This window comes from Eptatretus burgeri, chromosome 12 (assembly GCF_056783735.1).
Source record: "Eptatretus burgeri isolate ZD-2024b chromosome 12, Ebu_testis_v1, whole genome shotgun sequence".
Taxonomy (NCBI): Eukaryota; Metazoa; Chordata; class Myxini; order Myxiniformes; family Myxinidae; genus Eptatretus; species Eptatretus burgeri.
This window is the reverse complement of record NC_140972.1, coordinates 22,228,247-22,245,442: the sequence shown is the minus strand read 5'-3', so window position 1 is coordinate 22,245,442 and position 17,196 is coordinate 22,228,247. Positions and strand designations below refer to the sequence as shown.

Here is a 17,196-nt window from a genome sequence, read left to right as displayed (position 1 = left end):
ATATATATATATATGTACATATATATATATATATATATATATATATATATATATATATATATATATATATATATATATACACATATATAGATATGTAAAGTACAGATGTATAACATATATTATTTAACTCAACAATAGTTTTTGCATTAAAATTGAATTTTTTCTTGCATTTGATTTAATTTTAAGTGCATTGAGATATTTTTTGAAATGCTACACGTGCTATAAAATATTAAAATTATTATTACTGCGGTACTTGGGTGAAACAGTTGAATAAACCGATTGTAATTAACGAAGATGTTTTATATATATATATATATATATATATATATATATATATATATATATATATATATATATATATATATATATATATATATATATATATATATATATATATTCCTTGTTGCGGTGAAGTTCGTATAACAACAGGATCTATAAATCACATTGTGAATTTTATTGTGGAGCGATTTAACAGGTCAAGTATTTTTGACACCATTGGCATCGAGAGCATTTGATGTTGAATTGTGATGCTGGCCTTTGTTTGACCCTACATGTGAGGAGGTTTTTATTGTTGAGCAGAATAATTCTTTCCAAATGCTTTTTACTGTACAGGACCGGTGTGCATTTCCCATATAAGCAGTGTGGTTTGCTCTAATGTGTCCCCGCGGGCCGAGTGGAGCAGGGTGAGCCTGCATTGGGGGAAAATTGGTTCCATAAGGGGTATGGACTGTATTGAAGCCTCTGTTGTGTTAGTTTTTGGCCAAAATTGGGCGTTTGTTTGCATGGACTTTGTTTTATTATATAGTTTACAATCTCGGGACATGCATTGCCAAAAGAAGAACGGATAAATTATTTCGTTATAAATCACTCGGAACTTTAATTCACATCGTTTTCCAGCTTCTTTTTTCCAAGCAAAGGTGAAAAGAAAGTTTTCGTTTGTAGTTTTGGAAATATATAATTTAAATAAGACCTGTCTTGGTAGGATTAATGCAGTAAGTTGTCCACTTTTGTGGGTTTATCGTAAGTAGGAAGGCTGTTTTCTGCAGAAACATTCACTACTTCCTACCAACTCAGAGCATCTGCAAATAAAGGAGAACATTGCAGTGGTGTATCTGCTCTGCCAAGAACAGGAAGCAGAGTAATCGCAGGGCCTTGTCTCATTGTTGTCCCTCAGGTTTTAGGCCAGTAATGAATATTTCATGGTCATGTGGCATCTACAGGTCAATTTGCAGCTCTCAGAAGAGTTTTAATTTGTTTTCCTTCATTTTGTCACAATTTTATTGTTCTCTATCAAGCATTTTTTTCTTGTGTTTTTTGGCAACACCCATTTTTATTGCCTCACCTAGCTCAGAGCCCAAATGCAGAAATTCTATTCTCAAAAAATATTTTTCACTACCCTTCTTAGGCGTAACGACTCCAAATAACTCCTAAAAAACCTCCAAAGAAAGAAGAAAGACATTTGCCTTCAGGAAAAGCTTCTTCTTAAATAAATGACCACGGACACTTGCCAAAGCTGTATTATATGGGTTCATACACAGGGTTTCATTAACAGTAACTTTGTAGAATATTACTGAAAACAACAAAATCATGGAGGCAATTGAATCATCTTACTCTTATCCAACTACAACTACTACCAATAATTGGCTGCTCTTAGAGCACCCTTATTCTGGACATTTCCATCTGTCTGTCTGTCTGCGAAACTTTGGTCAAGCCTAGGGGCTAAACCACTCAACCGATTCCAATGAAATTTGGTAGGTAGGACCAATATTTCTGGGAATCATTTGCTTTCGAATATGGGACCCCACGCCCTAGCAACGGCATAGCAACGCACCGTTAAAGTGGTCAAAAAATCGAAAAAAAAATCAAAAATAAATAAATCTAAAAATCGAAGCTTACAGTTCTGTGCGCAATCTATCTTGCTCCCTTCATGCCAATTTGCAGCCCTAACAGAAAATATTTGTAGGAGGAGATAGGTTTTGGGTGAGTACATGTCGAACATTTCAGAAACGGTTAATTGCGAATATCTCTAAGAGAAAGAGTCTGATTTTGATGAAACTTGGGTGAAATGTGTACAATGTGGCTAGCATGTACACAAAAATGAATGGTTGCTATGCACACCTCCGTTGCTTAGCAACAGCTAAAATACTTTATCGTACATCGTACACTTATTGTGGACTGTACAAATAAATCAATACCTCCGAAACTGGACCTCCGAGGGACCTGTTTTTTTTTGTGCCCAAGGACAATGTCTTACAGCATCATATAAAAAAATAAAATCTTTAGCGAATAGATAAATGGAATTACCAGGGCTGCCATTTGTTGGAGTCTCTTTGGAAACATGCCTGAAATTTCACAAAGCGGGTTTCTGGGCACAAACTAAGAGGGCTGTGATAATCATATTTATTGTGCTAAATTGATTGATAGCATGTACATGAATATCAGCGAGTCGCGTCGGCCAGCTTTCCATCTAGAGCGAGCAGCTATGTCACCTACCGGCTTGTAATAATAATAATTAATAACTAGATGGCATTCATAAAATACTTACCCCACGCAGTCTTGAGAAGGACTTTGTGCGAACCAACTCTTCTGTTGGTAAATTTGTAATTACATCTATCTGCACTTCTGAGGGAAATGTGGACAAATTATTCTTTGAAAAGTCTACTATGAAGTACATTCATGAGTCTTTACAAAGTCGCTTTTATTCTCATTCTTGGTTGATTTTATAACTACCAATGCTGTGAAAGATGCCAGAATAAATCGATGAAGTATAAATAGGGGGATCGTTAAAACGCCAAATTGTACTTCTATTTTTTTCTCAAGGTTGAAAGGTCGAAATGTCAGAAAATGTCCAAATGGGTCTAAAGGGTCAAATTTTTCTGAAGTGTTTTAAAAGGGAGAAGGGGTCTTAAGGGTGTAATTTGTAAGCCTGGTGTTGGCTTAGTGGATAGGGTGGCTGGCTTGGGATCTTAGGGTCCTGAGTTTGAGCCCCTTTTATCATTGAAATAACACCAAGTGAATTGACTTTGCCTGTCATCCTTTGGAGGTTGGCGAAATGAGTACCAGCGTACTGGTATAGGGGCACTGCATCAGTGGCACAGCCCTGCCCTCAGCCAATGACACTACCTGCAGCCTTTCCTACATATGAAGAAGGAGTAGGAGGAGAGTAATTTAATGTCTAAATGGTCAGAATTGTCTGAAGGGGTCTAAAGTGTCCGAAAATGTATAAAAGAGTCTAAAGGTCAAATGGGTCGACATGGTATTAAAGATTCTGAAAGGTGTGAAGGTCTAAAGGGTAGAAAGGAGTCCAAGAGGATCTCAAGGGTCCCAGGATTCTAAAGGGTGCAACTGGTCTATGGGTCTATCAGGTCTTGGGGTTCTTAAGTCTTTCAAGGGTGTTAGAGTTATAAAGGATATAAGGGTTCTAAAGGGTCTATAGTGGCTCATTAATTTGTGTGTGTGTGTGTGTGTGTGTGTGTGTGTGTGTGTGTGTGTGTGTGTGTGTGTGTGTGTGTGTGTGTGTGTGTGTGTGTGTGTGTGTGTGTGTGTGTGTGTGTGTGTGTGTGTGTGTGTGTGTGTGTGTGTGTGTGTGCATCTCCTCCATAATTCCAAAACTATAAAACCTATCATCCTGAAACTCTGCATGCGTACGAAGAAAACTCTAAGGAAGTGCAAGAGTGAAAATTGGGTGTTTGGGTTAATTAAAACACCCCTCTTGAAGATAATTAACGGCCTTATTTAATTATATCCTTCATCAGGCGATCCTTGGCCACCTCACTCTCTGGGGTCTGAAGGCGTTTCCTGGGTAACCTCGCTGAGGTCTGAAGCCGCCATGTTTTTTTTGGCCTGCTCAATCATGCCTTGACTTGTAACAGGCCGCAACGATTTCTTAACGGTAAAGTTTTTTTTTTTCAGTCATATTATCGAGTGCCTGTTCATCATAGTTATGAATCACTGGGTATATTGCAGTGCTTATAAATGCCTGGAGATGTCAGCGTTCATAGCTTTATTTCATTTGTGCATATGAATAACCAAGAGAATCTCTTAAACTGACTAATATTAAAAAATGTAAGCTCCAGATTTGAAAGTATCAGCAGTTCCGATTCCCCCAAAAAGTGTTGATTTGTCCCATTTGGATATTGCACAGGTGTTTCCAGGTGCATAGTTGTTTCGACGGCAATTGCTAATCGCTTGCCAAGCCAGGCGTTCCGTTGGAGTGCTTGAGTGCTTAAACCACTTACCAAGCTGTACAGTGCAGTTTGTGTCCTGATCGGGATGTGCAGTCGACAGTTACTACAAGGTAGAGGTACGTGTACAGCACACACGGACGTGGTAAATATGGGTAGAATTGGATCTGTACGCAGGTGTATGGACATGCCATGCCTTTTACGGATGCAGTGGTGGCAAAATTTTATCCCGAATCTTATGGAGGTTCTTTCAGGTTTTCCTTTGTCCTCGCCACTGTTTCTAAAGCATTTGGTTATCGGATTTGCTTTGCAAGGTTATATGTTTCTTTTTGTGAGTTTAAAAGCAATATATATTTGATAACGCCTGATTTCTGAGCCATTTGCCATATTCATGTTTTCTAAATTTCTGTGCCAATTTTTTTTTCCACCCTGTGGTCTTGGGAGTTGCATGAATATGAATGAATGCATGATGAGCCGGAACTGACTAGGTGGAACCGAGAGTGACATCAGTGGGCTGTCGAGTGTGGAGCACGAGACGTGATTAAAGCAGATGAGTGAAAGATCCTTTGTGTGGGCTGTCTTTGCTTATGCACAACACACCCGTCACATGTAGATGTTTATAAAGATCAACGTTTGTGAACAATATCCCTGAAACGTCTAAATAAATCTCACGTTGTTTTTCGGTGAAGCTACTCAAGGTGTCTGGGTTGTAGACAGAAAGTACTGTAGTTGGTAATCACACTGACTCCAACCTTCCAATTCCCGAAAAGTCACATTTGCTCTATGGCGAGGATACGGCGGCCGTACGCCCTCTGAATTGACAGAAACGTGCGGCGGCCGCAGAGTTTCTGCAGTGGCCTCAGGGTGGCCCTACGCCGTTTGGCTATATTTTACAGGCCGTAAGGTCACCGTGGAATTATAACGCGGAGTTATAACTTTTTTTCATTTCTACGTTTACCGTAGCAATTCGACAAGTCAAAAAAAAAGGTAAAAAAATAAATAAATAATTAAGCCATTCGTTACCGTCCGTCTGGCCGCACGTTCGCCTTAGGGTCCCCTGCGCCTTGCGGGCACCTTGAGGCTACCTTGCATCTGCCTTGAAAATTCTATGGCCGCCGCAGGGCCCCCTTTAGGTCACTGTGCAACATCAAATCAAACACCGTACGGCAACCTCGCGTTTTCGGTCTCCACAATTTCTAAGACCTAGGCCTAAGTCACATTTGCTCTACAGCGAGGATACGGTGGCCATATGCCCCCTGAATTGACAAGCGTGCGGGGTCCGCAGAGTTTCTGCGGTGGCCTCAGGGTGGCCCTACGCCATTTGGTTATATTTTACAGGCCGTAAGGTCGCCGTGGAATTATATCGCGGAGTTATAACTTTTTTCATTTCTACGTTCGCCGTAGCAATTCAACAAGCCCAAAAAAAAAAAACTGGTAAAATATATATACCCATTCGTTACGTCCGTCTGGCCGCACGTTCGCCTTAGGGTCCCCTTGCGGTCGCCTTGCGGGCACCTTGCGTCTACCTTGAAAATTCTATGGCCGCCGCAGGAGCGCCCTGAGGTCACCATGCGACATCAGATCAAAGACCATACGGCAACCCCACGTTTTCGGTCTCCACAATTTATAAATATGCCGTGCAGCTCCCCGAAAAATAAAAACATATGTGACTGCTACATTGTGTGACCGTGGAAATACTGTGGCTGCCATATAATTGCTAGTGGCTGTAGATTTTGTAGACCCCATGGCTGCCGTGGCAAATGTGACTTTGGCCTAAATATGCCGTGCGGCTCCCCGAAAAATAAAAACGTGTGACTGTGGAAATACTGCGGCCGCCGTATAATTGCTAGTGGCTGGAGATTTTGGAGACCCCACGGCCGCCGTGGCAAATGTGACTTAGGCCTTAGTCCAAAATCACTGGTATTAACGCCTCAATCAGTAATGCCTTCTTCTCTATTTTTGTACCTAAGTATGATATCTGGTCGCAACGCTTTGTTTTCGATGTTCTCACTCGATGGGATAATTTGGTCATACGTGAGCAGAACCTACTTCCATGTTTTCAGTGATTACTTTTGGTTCATGTTCCCACAAATTTTCTGGAACTGGGACATCAAAGTTTTTGCAGATGTGCCAGTGGATTACTTTATAAACTCTGAAGTGTTGTTGTGTGTACAGTTGTTCTGACATGAGTTTGTTTTTGTGTATCAGTTCGGTCATTAAGCATAACATATCATTCTCTTTACTAACCCCACCTCCACCCCTCACTTTTCTCTCTTCTTTTTTTTCATCTCTTCTCTGTTCTCTCTTCTCCCTCTCTCTCACCCCCTCCTCACATCCCTCCCTCCTAGGTCTCCCCACCTCCACTCCCCCCTTCCTAGCTTCCCCTCCCTCCTGCCTCCTCTCTCCTCTCCCTCTCTTCCTCTCTCTCCCTCCCCTCCCTCCTCTCTCAACTCCCCTCCTTAATACCCCCTGTCAGCGAAGTGACGGGTTGCATTTGCTAGTTTGTAAGAAAGCATTCTTTTGCTAGTTTGTAATCATACATTCCAGATAAGGTATTGTCATTGTGCGCCATCTGTCCGTCCATTCCTCTATCCGTCTCCTTTTTCGACTTCTCCGGCCAAACAATTGGGCCAATCTGGCTAAAATTTTGCAGCAACGTTCCTCTCCTGACTGGTTACAGGAATTGTGAAGCTCGTTCTCGTCACATGACTTAAAGTTTTAAACTATGTCAAAATGGCTGACTTAGAAAATTTCTTCAAAAATCTTCTTCTCCAGACTCACCAGTCAGAATGCTACCAAATTGGGCTACAACATGAGGTCAGGGCAGGGATGTTAAATTGCAAAGGTCATGCTGATCACGTGACAGGAAATGTGTCAAAATGGCCAACAGTCAATTTTTGGGAAAATCGTGGAAATTCCTTCACAAATCTTCTTCTCCAGACCCACCAGTCAGAATGCTACAAAATTTGGGTTACAACATTAGGACAAGGTCCTGATGTTAAATTGTGGAGGCCATGCTGATCATATGATCGGAAGTGTGTCAAAATGGCGGTCCCGCAAATGCCTTCCAAAATCTTCTTCTCCTGATCCACCAGTCAGAATCCTACCAAATTTGGGTAACAACATTAAGCCAGGGTGGGGATGCTAAATTGCCGGTCATTCCGATCACATGACCGGAAGTGTGCCAAAATGGCCAACATAGTCAATTTTGGGGAAAATTGTGTAAATTCCTTCAAAAATCTTCTTCTCCAGACCCACCAGACAGAATTCCACCAAATTTTTGGTGACAACATCAGGATAGGGTCCTAATATTAAATTGCTGAGGCCATGCTGATCACCTGACCAGAAGTGTTTCAAAAAATCTTCTTTTCTAGATCCACCTGCCAGAATGCTAATAAATTTGAGTTGCAACATTATGGTGGGGAAGGGATGTAAATTATATTGTGGAAGTCATGTGGATCAAGTGACCAGAAGTGTGGCAAAATGGCCGACTCTGTCAACTTTTGGGAAAATCGCATTAATTCCTTTTAAAATGTTCTTCTCCAGACCCACCCATCATAATGCTCCCAAATTTGGGTTACAACATTAGGACAGGGTTGTGATGTTAAATTGCGGAGGTCATGCCAATAACATGACTGGAAATGTGTCAAAATGGCGGACTTCGCGAAAGATTTGGAAAATCGCGTAAATAGCTTCAAAAATCTTCCTCACTAGATCCACCAGTCAGAATTTTACCAAATTTGAGTTACAGCATTAGTCAGGGCCCAGACAAGCTACAGGTTTTGCACTCCAGTGGTCCAATTTTAATTTTTATTTCTTTTCCATTCAGTCATCATTACTAAAAGCAACATGTTTTCACCTCAAAATAATCCAAAGATCTTTCTCCCCCTCAGGGTTTGTTATTCAGATATATTTTCACTTGCTTCTACAAGAATAAACATGGTTTTGTAGAATTGAATGGAGTCAGAAACTGCCTCTGGAGCCTTCCAACATCAGAAACACCTCCAAATCTGTACATTTGAAACAGGCACTCAATATTTCGGTATTATCCTCCAACCGATCCCGTGTCATCACAACTATTAGTTTTGCTTGTTTGAAAGTTTGAACACATTGCAGTAATAACTGGATCATATTGTTATAAAAAACGCCCAGCTCCATTTTCTTGATGGCTTTATGAACTCTATCCATATCATTTATTGAGAATCCAACCCCTACCCAGTGTGGACACATTCATGTATCAATGATAATGAGGAAGTGTGTGCATTACATCACATTGATTAAAGTCTCCTATGATTAACTTCACAGCCTCAGGAGAGTCCATTTCCAAGTCTTGAGTAATCTCATGAATTTATATAGGAGCAACATTCACGTCAGCAGATGGAATGATATACACAACCATAACAAATAACTGTGAATTCCCTTGGCAGGTAAAAGGGGGAGAGAGTAACTGTCAGCAGCTCAATGTCTGTAGAACAGTAAAGATACTTGATACCGATGTCAGAACACCAGCGTTCAATCATATACATCCAGTCTTCAGGCTCTCTTCAACCTCAGGCTCCACAGGTTTGCACTGAGCATTGGCAGGCCAAACATTTCTCTCTCTTCATTGACCTCTGTATTGTTATGTCACCAATGAACTCAATCGCAGAAGACAACTGAAAATGTGAACACATATATATATATATATATATATATATATATATATATATATATATGTATATATATGTATATATATGTATATATATATATATATATATATATATATATATATATATATATATATATATATATATATATATATATATATATATATATATATATATATCTTTCTCTTTCTCCGAACCTCATGCCAATCTATCTCTGTCTCTCTCCACTTTTGCATTTATATTTCTTGCCTTTAAACAGGTCAGATTGTCAGTTGAGTTATTGTCATACAGCAAGCTGGACCTCACTGGACCGCAGTGATAATTGAACCACAAATAGATTAACTCAAAGATCAGTGCTCAGGATGTGGAGCATTGGACTGGGAAATGTCCAGCTGGCATGGTTTGGAACTTTTCATCCTGTTGGGAGTCTGGGTTTCATTCACAAAGTTGCGGTGGAGATTGCAGAAGACCAGGCACACACGTTCATACTGCTCATGTGTCCTATAAAAATGAGATATTTCAGTATGACGATGCTACTCTACAGTCCATATATTGGGAGTTTACACATGAAGTGACGTGTTTACACACGTCTTCAAAGACTCACGAAGGGAAGACATGTTTGCTCTTTCATGTGAATTTTTTTCCATAACACGAATGTGAAATGCAAAACAATTTTGAGGTTATATTTTAGTTTCTGTTGCCATCACTACACATGCAATGTTCATTGGAAGTTTAAACAAATTCATATTTTTATGCACCTTTGGTGAGCAAACAGCCAGCTTGTTGAAGCCAACTACTCGCCACGTTACATTTACACCAGCTGGTTTGTTGTTAGCTCCCACAACCTTGCGGATTGTTTTCCCTCGTCCCCCCTTTCCACGCTTAAAATCTTCCATTGGCTTTTTCCATAACTTCTCTTCCACATATCCTTTTTATTTAGGCTGAGACAAGTTTGGAAGCATGTGTGTTCACTTTTGAGATATGTTGCCTCGGCTGCTTGTTTTTATGTTCAAAGTCGAGGCTCATGTTAGAGCTGGAACATACAAAAGAATCAGGGCACAACGTAACAATAGGAAAAGCAGGAGAAGGGGAAACACCAACTTCAGGGTTGAGGGACAAAATAGAGGGAGACTCAGACAAATAAGAGATGTGGGGTGGGGGAGAATGCATGGGGTGGACAAGATCATGGATACAGAAACAAACAATCAGGAAGGAAAGACTAAAGATTTGGAAAGACGACAGGTTAATGGGGGAAGAAAAGATCATGGTTTTGGATGGGAGATGATCTGAGATGGTAGTGAACAGCTGTCTTGAAGACCTGTCGGGAAGAACGAGATTGAAGAGAATGTGGAAATTCGTTCCACAGATGGGGAAAAAGTGGAGGTGAGCAGTGATTTGGGATTTTGAGAGAAACCTGGGGAGAGGGGCAAAGCACGGACAGAACAGACGGTACAAGACCAGAAATGAGGTGGTGGAAGATTGATAGACCACCGACCTGTCTGCGATGTGGGCTTGAATGTTGACCCTGGTATATAATGTCGCCCTGGTGTTTCACATGCAGGGCAAGGTATCAATGTGTTTGCCATCGATCAGGAGGATGTTAAACTAAATAACATCTGCCAGCAATGGTCATTTATCGAGAATCGAGAAACATTTTCAGTTGTCTTCTGCGATTGAGTTAATTGGTGACATAACAATACAGATGTCAATAAAGAGGACGTTAAAAATCCCACAATGTTCTTCACAAAGAGTAGATGAGCTTTCGACAGAACCCGAAAAAAATTACAAATTCCTGCCCTACCATACAGGGGGCACTGGATTAACGGCACAGCTGTAATCTGAGTAATGACGAAACCAGCAGCTGAATGAATTCGTGCACATGAATGAATTAATTTATGGTGGGTAAGGAAAGGCAAAGGAATAGCTGGTGAATGCTTCCTCCCCTGTCCCTCACGATGTGGACCTCAAATATCCGAGGCCTCCACTCCCACCTGATAGATCTCTCAATCTGGGCTGCCGCTGACAGTCCGGACATGATCTGTTTAACAGAATCCTTCCTCCCACAGGACATCCTTGATTTCATAGCGTCTCTCCCTGGCTTTTGGTTCCTCCGGTTTTATCGGCATGAACCCCCATCCTGAGTCACACTGTACATAATGAGCTCTACACACTGTTCATGAAGTACTACTCTTACACCTCTCAACCCTCAGGAATATCTTTGGCTGCAACTCCCCCTCCGTTTCCAACTCCTGTTTGTATGTGCATTGTACCGTCCTCCAAACAGTGACAACTCCATCTACATCTCTTTCTCAGACAACAAAGACCAACTTTTAACCACTCATCCCAACTCTCTCTTCTTCATATGTGGCAATTTCATCTATCACCATGCAAATTGACTCAGTGTTGGGACTCCTCTCACCAGCCATGCCTCTTCAGCAAAGGACTTCTGTGACCCCATGTGACTGATTCAATCTGTGAACTTTCCCACCTGGATTTCTCCCAATTGCAAATCCTCCCTTCTGGACTTGGTGATGACAAACTTCCCTGAAAATGTCTCCTGCTCTTCCTCTGCTCTAATTGGTTAATCTGATCATATACTTGTGAAAGTCAACATCTCTCTGGCTATTCTCAGAGAGCTGCCTCAACGTCATCAAGCCTGGAAGTTCAGTTAGGCAGATGAGCAAGGACTGCAAGCAGCCATCTCACTTCAGGATTGGTCTCCCATATCTTCTGTCCCTGATGTTAACTCAGCCTGGGAATTCTTCCACAGAAACCTACTCTCTCTCTCTCTCTCACTCTCTCTCTCACTCTCTCACTCTCTCACTCTCTCACTCTCTCACTCTCTCACTCTCTCACACTCTCACACTCTCTCACTCTCTCACTCTCTCACTCTCTCACTCTCTCACTCTCTCACTCTCTCACTCTCTCACTCTCTCACTCTCTCACTCTCTCACTCTCTCACTCTCTCACTCTCTCACTCTCTCACTCTCTCACTCTCTCACTCTCTCACTCTCTCACTCTCTCACTCTCTCACTCTCTCTCTCATGCACAGATTTATCCCATCTTGTCTTCAGTTATCCTACCCTTCTTCCCACCCATGGGACATGATTTAATCCTGTGGTGAGGCAATTGCTCTGAAGCAACTTGCGTTCTCTTCCTGGAAGGCAAATCTGACTGAAAGCAATCTCAAATGCATTCCAAAAAGCCTGCAATAAGTGTGTCCACTCTCAGGAAAACCAGAAAACAACATCTGTTCAATCTCAAGATTGAACTTTCAAACTTGTCTCCCTCCTCTATAACCTGGTGGCATCTTGTCAAGTCTGTCTCTAGAGTATGCTCCCCTTCCATCCCTTCCCTAGTCAAATGGCACCACAGCCGACTCCACTCAACAGAAAGTCGAATGCCTCAATTTTGTGTTTTCTGCCAAATCTAATGTCTCCAGTACCTCTCTCTGTACGCAACCTCGCCAATAGCTCCTCAACTCTGTCTTTTGCACCTGATAAGGTGGAGAAGGTTATTTCAACCCACTGATTCTGCTACTGAAGCAGACAACATCAGCTCATGGGTCCTAAAAACCTGCTCTTGCACATTATCTCTTTACCATTTTCACCCTGTCTTTTGCCCTCAGCCATCTTCCATCAGCTTGGACATGAGCCAACATTACTGCATGACATAAAAGGTCCAAAAACTGATCCCCTGAACTACAGACCTTTCAGCTTACTTCCAATCATCAGCAAGGCCATGGAATCCATCATCACAGTTGATATGAAATCCTTCATTTTCTCCAATAGCCTCATCTCAGATCACCAATTTGATTTCAGACCAGGTCACTCCACCTTGGACATGCTACTTCTACTCTCTCAACAATGGATGAAGGCCCTCAATGTGAAACATGAGATCAGGGCCATCTCTCTGGACATATCTCATGATTTCAATGGAGTCTGGCATCAAGCCATGCTCTCCAAACTCTCTGCCTGTGGCATCCAAGGCCAACTCCACAGGGAAATTCCATGTAAGTGGAGAGAAAGGTGTCATTTAATTTTTTTCCGAATTTTCTGTGAATTTTTGTTTATTAGGGTTGGACATAACCAGTCAAGGAAGAATGCTGTTCTCATTTGTTGCAGCCTGAATGCTGTTGTAGTACACAGTGTGAGCATTAGGTATTGGGAAAGCATTATTCATGCATACAGAACAACAATTAGATGGTCAAAACATCCATAATTAAGGGTACTTTCAGGGTTCGGCTTCTTGATGGCTTTTCATGAACATAGTCTTATGAATTCTGTCAGTTGAGGAAACCAAATCTCCCACGTTTTATTTTTTTTGGCAGATGCTCTTTAACCCACTGGTGATGAAGAGGTAATGCAGGTCACATTGAGATGAATTTTTTTTCTCTTTGAAAGAGCCCTGAGTACATGATGACAGCCAACCATAATTTTCTTCTGAGTGTTCAAACCTCAGCAGAGGATACCTTCATGTGGTGTAACGCAGTTCACAATCTTTCTTCCATTGTTAGCTGGAGTTTATGATGCAAGTGGAACTGATGCTGATGTGTATACAATGAGAGCAAGAATCGACCTGACTTTACATGTGGTCTGTTACTGCAAAGCTGCTTGACACTGTTGATTAACAATTGCAAGTGGCAATAGGGGATTAACATTGTTATAAACATTCTGGCAGTTGTTGTGAGTAAGGTGTCGAAACATTATGTGAGCTATTTTGTCACTTTTTCATGTGATTTGCAAGAGGCAGACCTCACGTTGACTGAAGGAAACAATCACTCACAAGGACACAGAGAATAATCTGGAAAAGGCTGCATCCACCATAATCAGAGGTAAGTAACTTCTGGTGGAACATTGATTTGAATGATGTGGAAGGGTTGATTTAACCATATGAGAAGGATGGACATTTATCATTACTGAATGAATTGTTTGGCCCCTTGGGTTTATTCCAATAGGACATCATGTAGACCTACTCGAAGGTGAATGAAGACACACTGCCCCGTAGTTGCATGTACAGTACATGTATCACTCACCCAGATTCTAAACAGCTTAAAACAAACAAGTGAACTGGATATGATTTCCAATACATGCAACTTCACGTCACGACCAATGCTACAATCGTCGCATCAGCTGCTGGTCCGAGCAGCGTGACGGTGATTGAAATGAAACGGTGTGAGATTGATGAGAGAAATGAAGTTTTGGCTTTAGAGCAGATATTTAGGATGCCACTCCGGTCCACAAGATATCGGGGTCTCAGCACAAGAAGGTGGAGAATGGCAAAGTCGTCCACTTCACTTTGACTGATGATGCTGATGATGATGTTGATGTTAATGTTGATCCCAACGAGCTGGCCGAGGATGTCGTGTGGATGTTGGAAACTGGTACACTGTCAAATACGACGGTATTCTTTATCCAGGAGAAGTACATAAGAGAGTACTTCTGAAAATGACTTTAAGGCATTACAATACTTGTATATTAACACATGGATCAGTTCACAAGGGTCAATTAAGATTTTCTTAGTTAATTAATCATTTTTCATCATCCTCTTTGTCGTGATTTTTGTTTAAGTGAAAGATTATCTTAACGCCGAGCTAAAGTACGTCTGATTAGTTAGTGGAGTATCTCGAGTTCATTATGTAACAGGTCACATTGATGATGTACGGCACACATCTGTTAAATGCAAAATTTCGATTTTCTTCGTGGTCTCCATCAACCTTATCCATATGCCGATTCATCGCCATTTAATTATTCATTTCTGCCACTTACATTTTCAAGAGATATTACGAATGTAATTTAGTTGTGATTTGTGTTGTTGCTTGGATGTAAAGCATGTCGCGCTATTTCAAGAAGTGAGAAAAAACATGTTTACAATTGAATTTGTACTTGTTCTTATGGTCTGATGGCTTATGCCAATAGGCTGCTACACCCATAAGCTTTGGTACTGAAAGCCATTATTATGGAGTTTCGGACAATTTCTCGTTCAAAATATGGGTCAAAATGTAATGCAGTTAGTTCACTGTGGAATAAATTGACTTTCTCTACTCTTCGAGCCAATGTGTGACTCTCAACAGAATCCTTTCATCTCTTCTCCCTGTCAAGGCTGGAGTGCCCCAAGGCATTGTTCTGGGCCCAGTCCTATTCCTGATCTTCATCAATGATCTCACCCTCTGGAAAATCCCCCTTATTTCTTCCCTGATGACTCCACCTTCTGCCATGACATCTCTTATCCTTCAGACAGGCAGGCTGCAGCCTCTTCCCTCTTCAGACCTTGGGTCATTCCATGTCAAATCATCAAAGAATCTGCCGTCATCTCAGATTTTTGTAAAACTTTGGGAACCAATTGGGACCCATGAAAAACGGCAAGAACTCAAATATTTTTGCTAACAGCCTCTTAATTAGTGAGATACAGACTAACGAACTTTGGACTAATTAGCACGGCATCACGAATTCAAATGGCCATATCTCTAAAAGTATAACACCTAGAGAGCTGGTTTTGGTGTCATTTTAAAGGTATTTTCATGCCCTATGAATTTGTCTGGGCAACATTTTCCTACCTCCAACCACAAAAAAGTTATCACAAAATATAAACTTCAATCGTGAATCCCCAAAAAATTTATCCTTCAAATTTCCTCAAATTCATCCCAGAGGTACCTTATGATGTCAAGAAGCTTCCACATAAGTTTTGTGATGGGCACTCCAATAGCTTCTGAGATATGAGCAATAATGTACATGTACGTATGGCAGATAGGTTCGAAAATCAGCATTTGTAATGTATTATACAATCATTCTAACCTAGCCATGACAGGGAACACAGGGAACGACCATCAATTGCTTTGAAGTATCACATATTTTCATTTTCAACTAGGCCTGAGGGGAAGAAACAAGTGCTGCTGTTGCTGCATTGAAGAGGAAATTGAAAGCCTAAGTCAGGTTAGTGAACACTGTGTACTTGAACTCACTTATTGATTGTATAATACATTACAAATGCTGATTTTCGAACCTATATGCCATACGTACATTTACATTATTGCTCATATCTCAGAAACTATTGGAGTGCCCATCACAATATTTATGCGGAAGCTTCTTGACATCATAAGGTACCTCTGGAATGAATTTGAGGAAATTTGAAGGATAAATTTTTTGGGGATTCACGATTGAAGTTTATATTTTGTGATAACTTTTTTGTGGTTGGAGGTAGGAAAATGTTGCCCAGACAAAATCATAGGGCATGAAAATACCTTTAAAATGACACCAAAACCAGCTCTCTAGGTGTTATACTTTTAGAGATATGGCGATTTGAATTCGCGACGTCGTGCTAATTACTACAAAGTTCGTTAGTCTGTATCTCACTAATTAAGAGGCTGTTAGCAAAAATATTTGAGTTCTTGCCGTTTTTCATGGGTCCGAATTGGTTCCCAAAGTTTTACAAAAATCTGAGAGATGACAGCAGATTCTTTGATGATTTAACATGGAATGACCCCCTTGAAAAAGTCACAAGCTGGTCAAACACTTGGAATATGTCCTTCAATCTAGACAAATCTCACACTCTCATTCTTTCTCTGAAAGGAGTGTCTGACAACCCCCACCCCTACTTTCTTAAAAATCCTCTTGGCAAAGTTCTGTCACTCAAAGTCCTGGGTCTCACTATCAGCCATGATATTTTTTTGGCAAACCACATTTCAAGTTGGCTTCCAAAGCCAGTCGCTGACTCGGCACCCTCCGCCATACAAAATCCTTTCTTAGCACACCTGAGCTCCTATCCACACATGAGGCCTTCATCCGTTCCTTCAAGCTTGATGGAGTATTGCTCTGCCCTCTGGGCTGGCCCCCCTGCTTCACCGCTTGCTCGGCTCGACGCCGTGTAAACGAAGGCGTTCAAGATCAATAGAATCTCCCGTGATGAAGCTGAGTCTATGGGTATACACTTTGCCATCACAGACATATCGGTGCTCACCGTCTTCTACCTCCTCCTTTCTGATCTTGCACCTTCTGCTCTTTCACTGCTTTGTCGCACCGAGGTTTCTGCAGGGCACACACGGTCCACCATCAACACCCTTCTGGTGAAAGTACCTAAATCCAGGATCACTGTTCACCTCTACTTATTTGTTCCTCGTTTTTTTTTGTCCCACCTGTGGAATCAACTTCCACATTCTCTTCAATCTCATTCTTCACTCCAGGTCTTCAAGACAGCTGTTCACCACCATCTTAAATTGTCCAACCAATCCAAAACCATGATCTTTTCTACCCTCGTTAATCCCCCCTCCCATCCTTCTGTTCACCCCACCCCTCCTCCTTCCAGGTTTCCAGTTTACCTTCCTGGGAGTTTCCTTCTGTATCAATGTTGTCCACCCCATGCGTCCTTTC

The 17,196-nt window shown here is 41.3% G+C and overlaps 1 long non-coding RNA gene across 2 annotated transcripts in view; it reads left to right on the top strand.

Annotated features, from left to right (window-relative positions):
* The window catches only part of LOC147015240 (uncharacterized), a 44,321-nt gene extending 29,448 nt beyond the window's left edge, over positions 1-14,873 (top strand). Inside the window, exons 4-7 of one of the 2 annotated variants that reach the window (XR_015050250.1) lie at positions 3,756-3,892; positions 4,145-4,303; positions 13,577-13,664; positions 13,788-14,873. This is a non-coding gene — a long non-coding RNA (uncharacterized LOC147015240). The remainder of the gene's footprint in view (positions 1-3,755; positions 3,893-4,144; positions 4,304-13,576; positions 13,665-13,787) is intronic. The other variant, XR_015050251.1, reaches the window with a different exon arrangement.
* Positions 14,874-17,196: the final 2,323 nt, after the last annotated feature.